The sequence below is a fragment of the Pinus tabuliformis genome, chromosome 1_1, assembly GCF_031772625.1.
Source record: "Pinus tabuliformis cultivar Carrire ecotype Pingquan chromosome 1_1, CPIR1, whole genome shotgun sequence".
Classification (NCBI taxonomy): Eukaryota; Viridiplantae; Streptophyta; class Pinopsida; order Pinales; family Pinaceae; genus Pinus; species Pinus tabuliformis.
This window is the reverse complement of record NC_142297.1, coordinates 597,046,902-597,059,952: the sequence shown is the minus strand read 5'-3', so window position 1 is coordinate 597,059,952 and position 13,051 is coordinate 597,046,902. Positions and strand designations below refer to the sequence as shown.

General features: G+C 36.9%; 1 pseudogene; it reads right to left on the bottom strand.

The window, feature by feature from the left end:
- Nucleotides 1-6,118, bottom strand: part of LOC149214682 (disease resistance protein RUN1-like) — a 132,614-nt pseudogene extending 126,496 nt beyond the window's left edge.
- Nucleotides 6,119-13,051: the final 6,933 nt, after the last annotated feature.

The window sequence follows — 13,051 nt, the reverse complement described above, 5'->3', positions numbered from 1 at the left end:
AAATGGAACAACAGTAATCAAATGGAACAGCAGTAATTAAATGGAACAACAAACTATCATAAACAGGAAACATCAATCATATAAATTGGAACAGAAAACCCAAATGTATGTATACGTTCTAGACTACAGTAGCAATCCGAGAGTAATGTATGATGTGATTATGTTTCTGAAACAAAGTGATATTATCTTCAAGCCTCGCAAATACTTATTTTATATGAATCCATTGATGATAACATTCATACCAATATCTTGCTATAGAAATGGATACAATTCGAATAGATTCACTTTGTGTAATACAGAGTGTGGGGTTAAAGAACTTATTCAGATTCGGATATTAATCAGGAAAGCATAGTCTATCATATAAAGGATATATCGGATTACTGAAACAAGAGAAATAAGTAAAACCACACAAATCACCGTTATGATACAACAGCAAGTGACCGTTGGAGTGGCCCTTGGCTACCAATGGTACACTGCTTAAAGTTACTTCAGATGCAGAAACGAATGAACACCAAATCCTTTATATGATTGCATTAACAAAAGTATACAAAATCAGGTCTTAACAAAATCAAGGTTCAAGTTGTTCTGAAGCTTGTAATTACAACAAAAGTCGTCCCCACGCTCGATGGGTGGTACCTTTATATAACAGAAATGACAGGAGATATCTAGAACAAAAGATAAGCTTAAAGCAGCGATTCCTCAGGATCGAAGATGTCCTGGGGATTCGCTAATCGTTCAGTTCTTCTTTTCCTTTCTTGCGTTCTCCGTCTCGGTATCCTGCGTTCTTTTCTGGACTATTGGCTCTAATTTTACTTGATCTTGTCCGCATCGGTTCTGTCGATGAGAAACAGTTAGTTCCCTTCGCTTCTGTTTTTACTCGATGATTCCCTATTCCGTGTCCTTCTGCATAGAAAACATGAAATATTAGTGATTGAGCTTCGTTTGACCATTTTCACACAATTTATCCAAACCTTAAATTTTAGACTCATAATGCAGGAAAAGGTTAAAATATTATTGAAAACCACTAGATTGCTTGTCAAAAAGCTACCTTCCAAGTGCTCCACACCAGTTACATGGTTTTCCTTTTATCCAGTTGGTCCAGTGCGATGACCCAACTTTGTGGAAAGGTTTCAGTGCTTGCTTAGCCATACAGTCGACATGCAAATATGACCAAGTATTGGTACGCCTTCCTCAGTATCTTCATCTTGTAGATCTGGTTGGGTTCCATCCTAAATCGAGCTGGCTCCTCTACTCAGTCCTTCAAAATGTCTCTGGAGTTAGCACTGCTGTTGGGTACGCTGAATGGAGTCTTCATGACAGTCATGGGCTCTAACATCTGGTACATCTCATCACAATTTCATGCCCAGAAGGTCACAAGATTCGTCCCACTAACACTGCTCAGGGTCATTGTCTCGGGATTAGTGTGAGAGATGATCCAGTGTATGACGTTCGCACATGGAACACAGGTATCTGCATGCAATCCGATACAAGCCAACCATTTCAATGTTCACGTACAACTGACGGTCTTCGAGGTCTTCCCCAAAAGTGCATGCAAATGTTTCAATAACCTCTTGCCACTTCAATTTGATGTCCTTGTCTAGATACAACTTTGTATCTTCATAGATCGACAGATTAGAGGACACTCGCTCAACTACTGCTCCAGCTGCAATTCCACCTGTGCCCTGTGATCATGTTCTCTTTGAAGCCATTGAGACAGATGAACACCTAAAACATCTGGAAACAAGCAATATGCATGACAAGAAACCTGTTAGCAAAAAAAAAGCAAATTCGGGGAATGACACAACACATACCTGGGAAAATGATGAGCAAGATTGCACAATTTCTTCTCGGAGGTTGGGTTACTGGGTGCCAGAATTGCACAAAAAGAATTATGGGATGTCTGGGAGGCAAGACTAGCTACTGGATCTACGCAATGTGCAATCCAGACTAGCTGCTGGCTATTGGTATTGTGCAATGCTTAATTCCAGTTAGGAGTGACTGCTGGCTCAGGGACTGCATTGCGTAATTTTCTGGGCTAGCAGTCACTGTCCCTCATAAATGTGCAAAACAGTCTTGGAGGACAGTGCTGGGAAGAAATGCGCATTTCTGGGGGGGAAGGAAGAGCCTTCCTTCCCCAGATTGCGGAATGTTGTCTCAGTGAAGGCAGAGCCGGGGCCAAGGTTGGCCCAACTCGTTGACGGGCAACTGAAAGAAAATAAGACTATGAATGCATGGCGACACTAAGTGATAGCATAACTGATTGATAATGCATGAAAACATGAATGAAATATTCAGTGAATAGATCAACACGCATGTGGGTGAAGCGATTTTCCGGATCGATGAACGTTCGTGCAAAACAGTTTCATGCATGCGACAACAGTGAGATAGAAACTAAAATGGAAACAGAGCTAGAAAAAGTTAGTATAAATGTAAACGACAACAAGCGTTCAAATAATCAAGTAAACAACACTCGCACAAGTGAATACACAAAAAGTGACAGAAATGTTGGAAAAGACAAGTTGAGGCCACTTACCGTGAATAGCAGAGCTGAATGTGTCGAAGAGTCCTATATGTGTTGTGGGATGTCAAAGCTCCAAGATCAATGTAAAATAATGAGCTATGATGCATCGAATAAATAATTTTGGACTCATGACGTGCATGCCACAAATCTAGGAAAAAGTGACACTTGGAGGGAAGTTTCTAAAACAACCTTGCATGTTACCCCCAACTGCTAAAAATAGCTTCGTGAATCAAGGGATGCCTTTTTCATGTTGCAGTTTTCTATTCCGATAAAACGCAAGTCATGCATGCATGCAAGTCAAGTTTCCTTGGTCCTCGGTGGAACTGGTCAACCAGACTGCTCATGCATGTAGTTTCTCATCTGCTTGAGAAAAATGTGCATTTCTTTCTGGGAGCTGGGCTAACTGCCTAATAGGTTTGCACACTTTCTGGGCAGAGTAGCTGATTGCTGCCCATATTTGCGCAAATTCTGGGCTGAGCAACCCTATTGGGGAAAATTGTGCAAATCCTGCTAGGAGTGTTGACTGGAAGAATTGCTCAATCTTGGAGCCCAGCAGGCTACCAAAAAGGATTGCACAATTTTTGGAGGAAAGGCTGGTTTCCCTCCATAAATGCACAATTTCTTTGGGGAGCTGCTTAGCCTGCAACTGGACCAAGTCCTGGTGAATAGCCTGTGAGGGGAATGGATCAAGCTATGATCGACAAGCTGTCTTTATGCAAGCAAAACACTGAAGCTTGTGTACTTGACGAAGCAAGACAAGGTGCTGTGAAAGGTTGGTAGGGAGGCTCCAAAACGAGGCAAAGGCAAAATTTTGGAGGGTGGTTGTAGCCGCTATAATACTTTCCATAGTTTTTTACAAGACTTTAATGGATGCCTCTACAATTAAGGGAGTATAAAGAGGCACATCCTCTGTTTGTACTCCTCTATCAATAAGGTTATATGGTGGATCTATTTGAGTTTATACTTCAATGAGACTAGGAGGAACATCAATCATCTGTATCTTTGAATCAGTCTAAGTTCCTACTTTAGTCTGCCTGGGTACTTGCTTCATTAGAGATAAGTGTGAGATCATTCTGGGTTTCAATCTCTTGAGTTTCCTTCTTTCTTCTAAGCTTCCTCACATGACCTTTATGAAACTTCTGATTGCCATGCAGCTAATTTGTTAGATGATGTATCTTCCTTCGAAATTTCTTATTTTCTTCTTTCTATTTATCAATCTCCTCATGAAATTTACCTTTTTCTTTATTTCTCACAACACTGGCACTTGTAGTCTTCTAAACAAAGCTGCTGGCCAAGGTTGCTGCAGAAAAATGAGAAGAAAAATAAACTATTATCTCGGATTTTTCATTAATAATCTCCTGAGCAGATTCGACTGTCAAAGGGCCAGTCAATGAATTATCAACTTCCATTGTCATTACATCAGTTGTAGATTTTACTTTAAGTCTTTGTTAGGAATATTAACCTAAGATTCAATTGAAAAATCAGTACCACCATTTCAGCCTTCACCAACCAGATCGTCAAGGAGGGATTGTTGAGCCATATCTTCCATAGAGGAGGGCTCCAATATAGTAGCAACAAAATATCTAGAACACTCTTGGAAAGGAATAGATTCAGGGTTTTCATTTGATTCCAAAGTAGCAGTAGCTAAAGAATTAACAAGAGGGGTTGCAACTGGTGAATTAGGTGAAGTCCCCTTGTCAAAATGCTTTTTAGGATGAGCTACAGGTTCTTCCACTGAATTGGTCATTGCTTCTCCTAAATTCACAGCTTCCAATAAACTCTCTAACCCTTCTAATGCTTGAGTTATTTATATTTCCTGTTTTGTCTGTTTTGGGGTTGGTAAATCTTGATTTGATTTTTCTCTAAAGGATTCCTAGTGTATCTCTTCTGCATTAGAGAAATCTTGGGTCGAATTTCCTTTCGGTAACTACTCAAGAGGATTCAAAGAACTCTTACCTTGCTTAACTATCATGGCTGACCTTCTTATTTTATTGGTTGGTGAAGCTAAAACATATTCCATTCTTTTCTTTGCTTTACTGAGTTCTTGAGGTTTTAAATTTTTTGCAGTTCCCCGTGGAGTATCTTCTATCATTAAAATTTCATTTGAATTATCCTCATTGCCTTTTTATAGCTGCTCATTACTAAATGAAACATTCTCGGATGTTTCAATAACTCTTTCATTTCCTAAAGGAATGTCTTGGCCAGTGTTAGGGTTTCTAAGGAACCCTTCCCAAGTCCGTTGAGGTTGATTTATTATGATTAATAATCTGACAATTCTGTGGTGACTGACGACTGAGACTTAGTCTTTAGATCTTCTCAACCTAGTAGCGGTCTCATGCAACAATGAATTGAGAAAGTAGGGAAGGTTTAGAGTTACCTTTTGCCTTAGGGATGCCATTAATTTGAGATGACATCCCCTCACCACATCATACCTTTCATCACAGGTAATATATCACTGGATGATACCTTCTACTTCTTTCCATGGTTCCGGTAATGAATTGGGCTTATACCTCTTTCCATTCCTAACCAATTCTTCATTAGTCTTCAGAAACAAGAGGGCTATGTTTTGGAGCGAAGTTTGTATCTCGCACCATTTTTCTCCCTCTGTCAGAAGACTTATTACTTCCGCTATTGCACCTTCACTCACTTGTATGTGTGTGTTTCTTACCATTACTATGCCATTGTTGAGATTCCTTGTGAATTATAATGCTACTTTGTTATCAAAGCCCTATGATCGTTCAAAGTATTCCCTATATCCAACTTGGATCAAAATGTTGAACACCTGCTCCAAGGCCTGTAATTGTGTAGGTTCACATCGGACCGAATGACCGCCTATTTTTACTGTTCGATAGGACACATTTTTGCAGCTAGAAACAACAAAATTCAAAATATATACAAACAATAATTATGCACATAGTATAAAGACTCAGTGATCATGACATGTAATGATATTTTAAAATTTTTAATAAAAAATCATATATCAGTGTCATCTTGCCCCCCAAATTGAATTGAAGGTTGTATGTGGCTGTTTATTAGTTTTTAATAGGTTGGCACATTTGACACGATTAGAGGATAAGGTGATATTAATGAAGAGTAACAGGGTAACCATAAAAAATAAAAATAGAAAGCGGAGGGTATTTGTGACATGTGAGAGAATCATTGAGATATTTATTAATCATGAGATGTAATGATAACTCTAATTATTATAATACATGGAAGGTTCAAGCAAAATAAATGCATGCAGATATTTCTACGAATAATAGATGGATGGAAACAATAGTTGCATCAAGTATATCATTAGAGAGAAAAAAATAAAATAAATTAGTTAGAACGCTGAATTTCCGAAAAATTGTATCCTTGCGATGTAGAATTATAAAGAATTACTCATGGAAAACCAATCATCACCACTTTCTAGGAGGGATTTATAAATTTCCATAATAAAGCTAACGTCATTTCCTTCATTAATTTTGAGGATACAAAATAGGAAACATAAATTGTAATCTTTAAATTTACTTTAATACCACAAGCATGTCCTCTGCTTCCAGCAGGTGTCCATAGCCTCGACAAGGTTTCCTTTTTAACCCATTTAGATGCCATCGTCCCATTTACTAGGAAAGATTCATAACTTGCTTTTATATTATTTTTTATCAAAATATTTATAGAATTCCATTGTTATGGTGTGGTAACAAGTTAATAATAATGCCATTCACTAGAGCTAATAATGTGAACAAGCTGACTCGTGATGAGACCTCTTGTCCTTTGACTTAGAGACCAAAGGCCATTACCCTGGCTTGGTGACCAAAAGTGGTAATGTCACTCCACTATATCCTATGATCATGGTAGGCCGAATTGTGATGAGACCTCCTATCCTCTATTAAATTTTGAGTTTTCTTGTTAAGATTTTTATTAGTCAAATGAGATCACTTAGTAAATGGGGTGGCATGTAAACTCCTTAAGAGTTACAGATGGTGTAAAAAGTATTATAATAATTACTTTTTAGCTTGATAATTTTTTCCTCAAATCTTATGATCATGAAATGATTAGAAATTGAGATGAAATAATGTTCCTTAAGTGGTGATGGGGGGAATGCATCATGAGAATTTTTATAGATTTATTATAGTAACAGGGGAGTTAAAGATTAAGGAAATTTCAGAATTCTGATAATGATTTCCTATAAATTATTCTCCAATGATAAACAGTAGACAAGTTAGTTATCCAACCATCATAACAAAGAAGGATGAAAAATGTTAGCTACCCTAAACAAATAGAAACATTAATATGCCAGGGAAATAATAATCGCATCTCAAGAAACAACATTTATGGTTAACAAAACAACAACTGTTATTAAGGAAACAACATCTGTGACTAAGGAAACAACAAGTGTGACTAAGTAAACAACAATTGTAGTTGAGGAAACATCAAATGTGGTTAGGGAAACAATGACTGTGACTAAGGAAACAAGAACTTTGGTTAAGGAAAAAACTACTATGACTAAGGAAATAACAACTATGACTAAGGAAACAACAAATAGGGTTAAGGAAACAACAATAGTGGTTAAGGAAACAATGACTGCGACTGAGGAAACAACTATGATTAAAATATTAGTGATTTTCCATATTTATCATAAAAAATAAAATAAAATTATTTACATTATGTACAAAATGAAGAAGATTTCGAAAGAAATTTACCCACTTGTGACTACGGGGACATTTCACTGATCAACTACAACCTACAAATTTGTGTCATTATCAACTTTGTGAAGAAAATATTGTTAGGCCCCTATACTACTAGTGTAACCCCTTATTGTTATTAGTAAAACCCACTTATTATATTGATGTACCCATGTAGTGCCCATATTGTTACTATTGTGCCCCATAGAAGCCCACTATTATTATTATTGTGCCCTTACATTATTATTGTTATGTCGGCTCTGATTATGTTATGACCCCTTAGACTCCTATATATAGAAAGGAGGTCTTTTCATTTGTATCATCGAAGAATTGTTCATTTATGTAATGTAAAGGAGGTTGCCCCCTCGAAGAGGCTGAATTCTAAGGCGTTGATATATCTTTTCTATCTTTTCTTGAGCCGGTTTCATAACATTTGGTATCAGAGCTTTGGATTTTAGGGTTTCGCTGCTCCAAACAGGTCATCGTGGCATTTTCACTATAACTTTTTTTCTGCGACATTTCAGAAATTGCAAAAAAAAACCCATTTGAGAAGAAATCACGTTCAATCTCGGGTCCAAATTTCAGATCTTTTCACGCTATATTTGCGGAGATATGATCTGAGGAAGTTGGTCTTTTTGCAGACTCCTGAATTACATTCCAAACAGATGACTTGGGGAAAATTGTCATAACTTTCTCTATGAGCATCGGATTGAAATTTCGTAAGAAGGTACAGAAAAAGGACAGACTGTAGTTTCTTGTATATCTTTTTCAGAGCCAAAGGTCGAAAAAGTGACACGTGGCACTTCATACAATTTCGCTCTTCTGGAAAGGTCTATAATCAGGTTATCTTGGGAGATTGTGCATAACTATTTCTTGGAGAATCCAATTTGGATCAGACTGGTGGTATTGGAAAGAGGACACAGAGGGCTACTACAGATAGTAATTTCAAAACTTAAATATCCTAAAATACAGAGTTACAGTCGTTTCAAGATCGAGGTCCTAAAATCAAGAAAAAGCAAGATGAGGAAGTTTGATGGCATGGATCCGATAAATTGGATACTTCAGATGGAGCAATATTTTGATCTACATGGTGTACCACTGTTACAAAAGGTATATATTGCATCTTCATATTTAGAACCGGATCAATTTTTATGGTATAAAGGGCTTTGTTCTCGTAAACAAATTGTTACGTGGTCAATTCTCATGTAGGAAATGATAGCACATTATGAGGATACAAAGAGCAACACCTTCTTTAGAGCAACACCACAACAATTGGAAAGAGTAAAAGGCCTTTGTGACATATTGGAAAGTAAAATGGCAACAAGGAAGTCTACCCCTCACAACTATAAAGAGGGAAGTGTTGTTTTTCCTAGCCTTCCACAACCTACAAGGGTTACACCACAACAATTGGAAGAAAAAAGAGAAAAAGGGCTTTGTTACAATTGTGATAGCAAATGCACTAAAGGTCATAAGTGTGCTAAGAAGAAATTATTTTACATAGAGTATGAAGAGGAGGAAGAAAAGGATCAAGAAACATCAAAAGAAGAGGATATATGCCAGGACCCAACCCCAGAGAAAGAAGAAATGAATCAGACCATATCTTGTAAACTATTGGCAAGAATGACCACTCCTCAAACTCTCAAGATAGAAGGACATATCAAGAAGAAAAAGGTGCAAGAAGTGAAAGATCACATCAAGAAAGAAGAAATGAATCCAACCATATCTTCTAATTCATTGGTCAGAATTACCACTCCTCAAATTATCAATATAGAAGGACATATCAAGAAGAAAAATGTTCAAGAAGTGAAAGATCACATCGAGCATCAAGAAATGAATCCGACCATATCTTGTAAAGGATTGGAAGAAATTACCACTCCTCAAACTATAGAGATAGAAGGACATATCAAGAAGAAAAAGGTTCAAGAAGTGAAAGATCACATCAAGCATCAACAACAAGTTCTCCAACTTTTAAAGGATAAGGCCACTTCCGTGCAAAATCAAATGAAACAACAGGTAGATCAACATCGTAGTGAAAAATGTTTTGATGTAGGTGATTGGGTATTTTTACTGCTACATCTCAAGCAAGCTGTTTATGAGAAAGAAATATTGGCAATACTACATGCACTTAAAAAATGGCGACCTTACTGAATGGGAAGACTCTTCAAGGATAAGGATGTGGAAGCATTGCTTTGTGCTATTTCTATTATCCAACCAGATTGGATAAATGAAGCAAGAAATGAATGGAATAAGGACGAAGAAGTATGGCCACTTATTCAAAAGTTGCAAAAGATCCCAATTCAAACAATATTGCCTGAAATTGAAGAGGAAGGAAAAATCATATTGGAACCTGGAGCAGTCACAGAAACAAGAACCCAACAGCTACGAAATCAATCAATTTCAGAGTATCTCATCAAGTGGAAGAACTTACCCGCTGAAGACTCCACATGCGAGGACAAGAATTTTATATAGAAGCATCAAGAACTAGTCAAGCATTGAGGACAACGCTTTTTGAAGGAGAGGGGCATGTTAGGCCCCTATACTACTAGTGTAACCCCTTATTGTTATTAGTAAAACCCACTTATTATATTGATGTACCCATGTAGTGCCCATATTGTTACTATTGTGCCCCATAGAAGCCCACTATTATTATTATTGTGCCCTTACATTATTATTGTTATGTCGGCTCTGATTATGTTATGACCCCTTAGACTCCTATATATAGAAAGGAGGTCTTTTCATTTGTATCATCGAAGAATTGTTCATTTATGTAATGTAAAGGAGGTTTCCCCCTCGAAGAGGCTGAATTCTAAGGCATTGATCTATCTTTTCTATCTTTTCTTGAGCCGGTTTCATAACAAATATTCTCGTGTAAGTGGTTGGTGATATATATCAATATTTAATTATAAATTAAATATTTAATAAATTAATACTTATGTGTAATTAAAAATATGTTAATAACAAAAAAATCAATTTAATATGCACTAATAAAATGACACAATGCACATGTTATGTAATTTCTATAACATTCAAAAATACAATTTAAACAATAAAAAATTACACATTATTTTTTTCACTTTAAAATAAGTTTGCACATGAAGAAATTTCATCCCTATCGACTTATGTTAGATCTTTAGTTAATATGGATTTTATTTTTATTTTAAATCTAACATTTTATCGATTTAACCATTATAATATATATAATGTGAATTGATTTAAGATTAGTCAAGATTCATCTTAACTCCATGCTTAGAGGGACTAAATCTCATTTCACTCTAAATTTGCATATGGAAGCTAAGATGGATCTATTTTAATTTTAGTTTTAGTTATAAGTAATTTGACCAAATTAAAATGCTTTATTGATAACTATAATCATTAATTTATTTTATTTTATTTTATTTTGACCTAGCCAAAATGTTAAACATTGCAACATCCCAACAATTCTAGGCTCGAGAGCCCCTCTAGCAATAATTATAATTATTATTTTAATTTTTAATTTAAATGTTATTTTATTTTGATCGCGTCAAAATGTTTAACAAGACATTATAGCATTTGTACCATACTGAGCAGAAGAGCATCTTTGGAGGCAATAATGATTTTTTTTACATAAAATTATCATTCCATGTAGAAAACTTCCATTCCCTATCCACTCCACCCCTTTTAATTCAACTCTCTAAATAATTGTTCTCTTTTATAAAAAGGATTTGATCTCTCAACACTTAGTAGATGAAGAGTAAAACTAAATCTAAACAAAATTAATTATTAATTATAATAAATTATAATTATATATTTTTTAATTATAATTATTAATTCCAATGTGTGAGAATGTGATTGTGTTATTCATATTTTTGGCTCTTTTCGCTTAATAAACAACCAAACCAAAATGTGTGTGAACAACTTAAATGGATCACTCTCAAAATTTTGATTATAATGGTGTAGAAATAAAAAACTTTGAAAAAACAAAATCTTCGAGAATTCAGAATCTGGATACACCGATATCTTTTTAACATTGAAAATTAGAGTACCAATTTTATTTACAACGAAAATTCAACCTTGAAACTGCCTTAGCTTCCAAATTTTACACTTTGCACCATTATATTGTGATTAAACCAGAGAGACTGATTATGGCAGAAGATCATCACATGAAAATACAAAAAGGAAAAACCTCCACGGTTGAACGTGTCATAAAAACCCTACCCGATATTCACCGTAATCACATTATTGATTTCCACTTCTTCATCTGGGCTTTGATCTGGTCTAACTTGTACACTTTGGGAATACTACTTGTAGCGGCGTCTGCAGAGTGGAGCATGACCTCAAACAAAGACTTTGGAGGCCCGTTAGGTCACCCACCGATTCTTGGAGCATCAAGAGATTGAAGCACCCAGTCAAATCAAGACTTTGGAGGCCTATCAAGTTCCCCACCGACTTTGGGAGCCTCCACAGATTGAAGCAATAGAACAAAGAGTTTTGAGGTTCGTCAAGTTCCCTACTGAGTCTGGGAGCATCTGCAGAATGGAACACCTGGCCAAGTGAAGATTATGGAGGCCCATCAAGTTCCTGAACGACTCTGGGAGTGTTTTCAAAGTGGAGCACCAGTCCAAGCCAAGACTTTGGAGGCCAGTCAGGTTCCCAACCGAGTCTGGGAGTGTCTACAAATTGGAGCAAGCAGCCAAGCCAAAACTTTGAAGGCCCCTCAGGTTCCTGACCGACTTTGGGAGCATTTGAAAATTGGAGCACCTGGCCAAGTTAAGAATTTGGAGGCCCATTAGATTTCCAACCGAGTCTGGGAGCATCTACAAATTGGAGCACCGGGCTAGGCAAAGACTTTGAGGGCCCGTCAGGTTCCCAACTAAGTCTGGGAGTGTCTGCAAATTGGAGCACATAAGCAAGTTAAGGCTTTGGAGGTCCATTAATTTCCTGACCGAGTGTGGGAGTCTCTGCAGATTGGAGGACCCAACCAAGCAAAGACTTTGGAGGCCTGTTAGGTTCCCGAATGAGTCCGGAAGCATCTGAAAATTGCAGCATATGACCAAGCCTAGACTTTGGAGGCCGGTTAGGTTGCCGACCGAGTTTGGGAGCATATGTAGATTCAAGCACCTGCATAAGTCAAGACTTTGGAGGCCTGTCAGGTTCCCAAATGACTCTGGTAGCATCTGCAGCTTGGAACACTCCAAGTGAAGAGTTTGGAGTCCTGATAAGTTCCAAAATTCATTTGAAAAAGTTTCAAGATATCCAGTGTGCAGAACAAATTTTACGAGGCGCTTGAGCTTGTCAATGGACTTCGGAACTTTTGAGAGGGGAGCATCAATATGCAATTCCCTCAATTGCAGAGGTGCTTGCAATGTTCACATGCATTACTAAAGCGAGTTTGAACCTCTTCAGCGTTTTTCATTGTGGTATATGATAACAAAAACTCAGTGCAACAATTTTTACAATATGAAAAAAAAGTAAATAGATTTGTTTAAAGAACGAAAAACAACACTATACGTGAGATTCATGTTGCTAGAGTCTTTTCAGTCGTCACACCTCTATATGCAACACTCTTGAATTCATTAATGGAATCGAGCGAGGTAAATAGGACTTAGGACAACACTCCCAATGGAGATATAATAGTGGTGGTGACTGTTCACCACTCAATACTCGTTCAACAGAATGACTTTTAGCCCTAAGCAGCTGCAACCTGCTTGGATTGAAGCTCCCGACAAAGTTTTCAAAAGATTGTTTAGGGAAATTTCCGTGAACCATGCTAATTCCATGCACCTGAATTGTTCACCCAGAGCTGTTAGAAACAAGATTGAAAATATTGGGAAGTTCTAAGATTTCAGAACTTGATAGAAAACTTTGACGGCACAAGAGTATT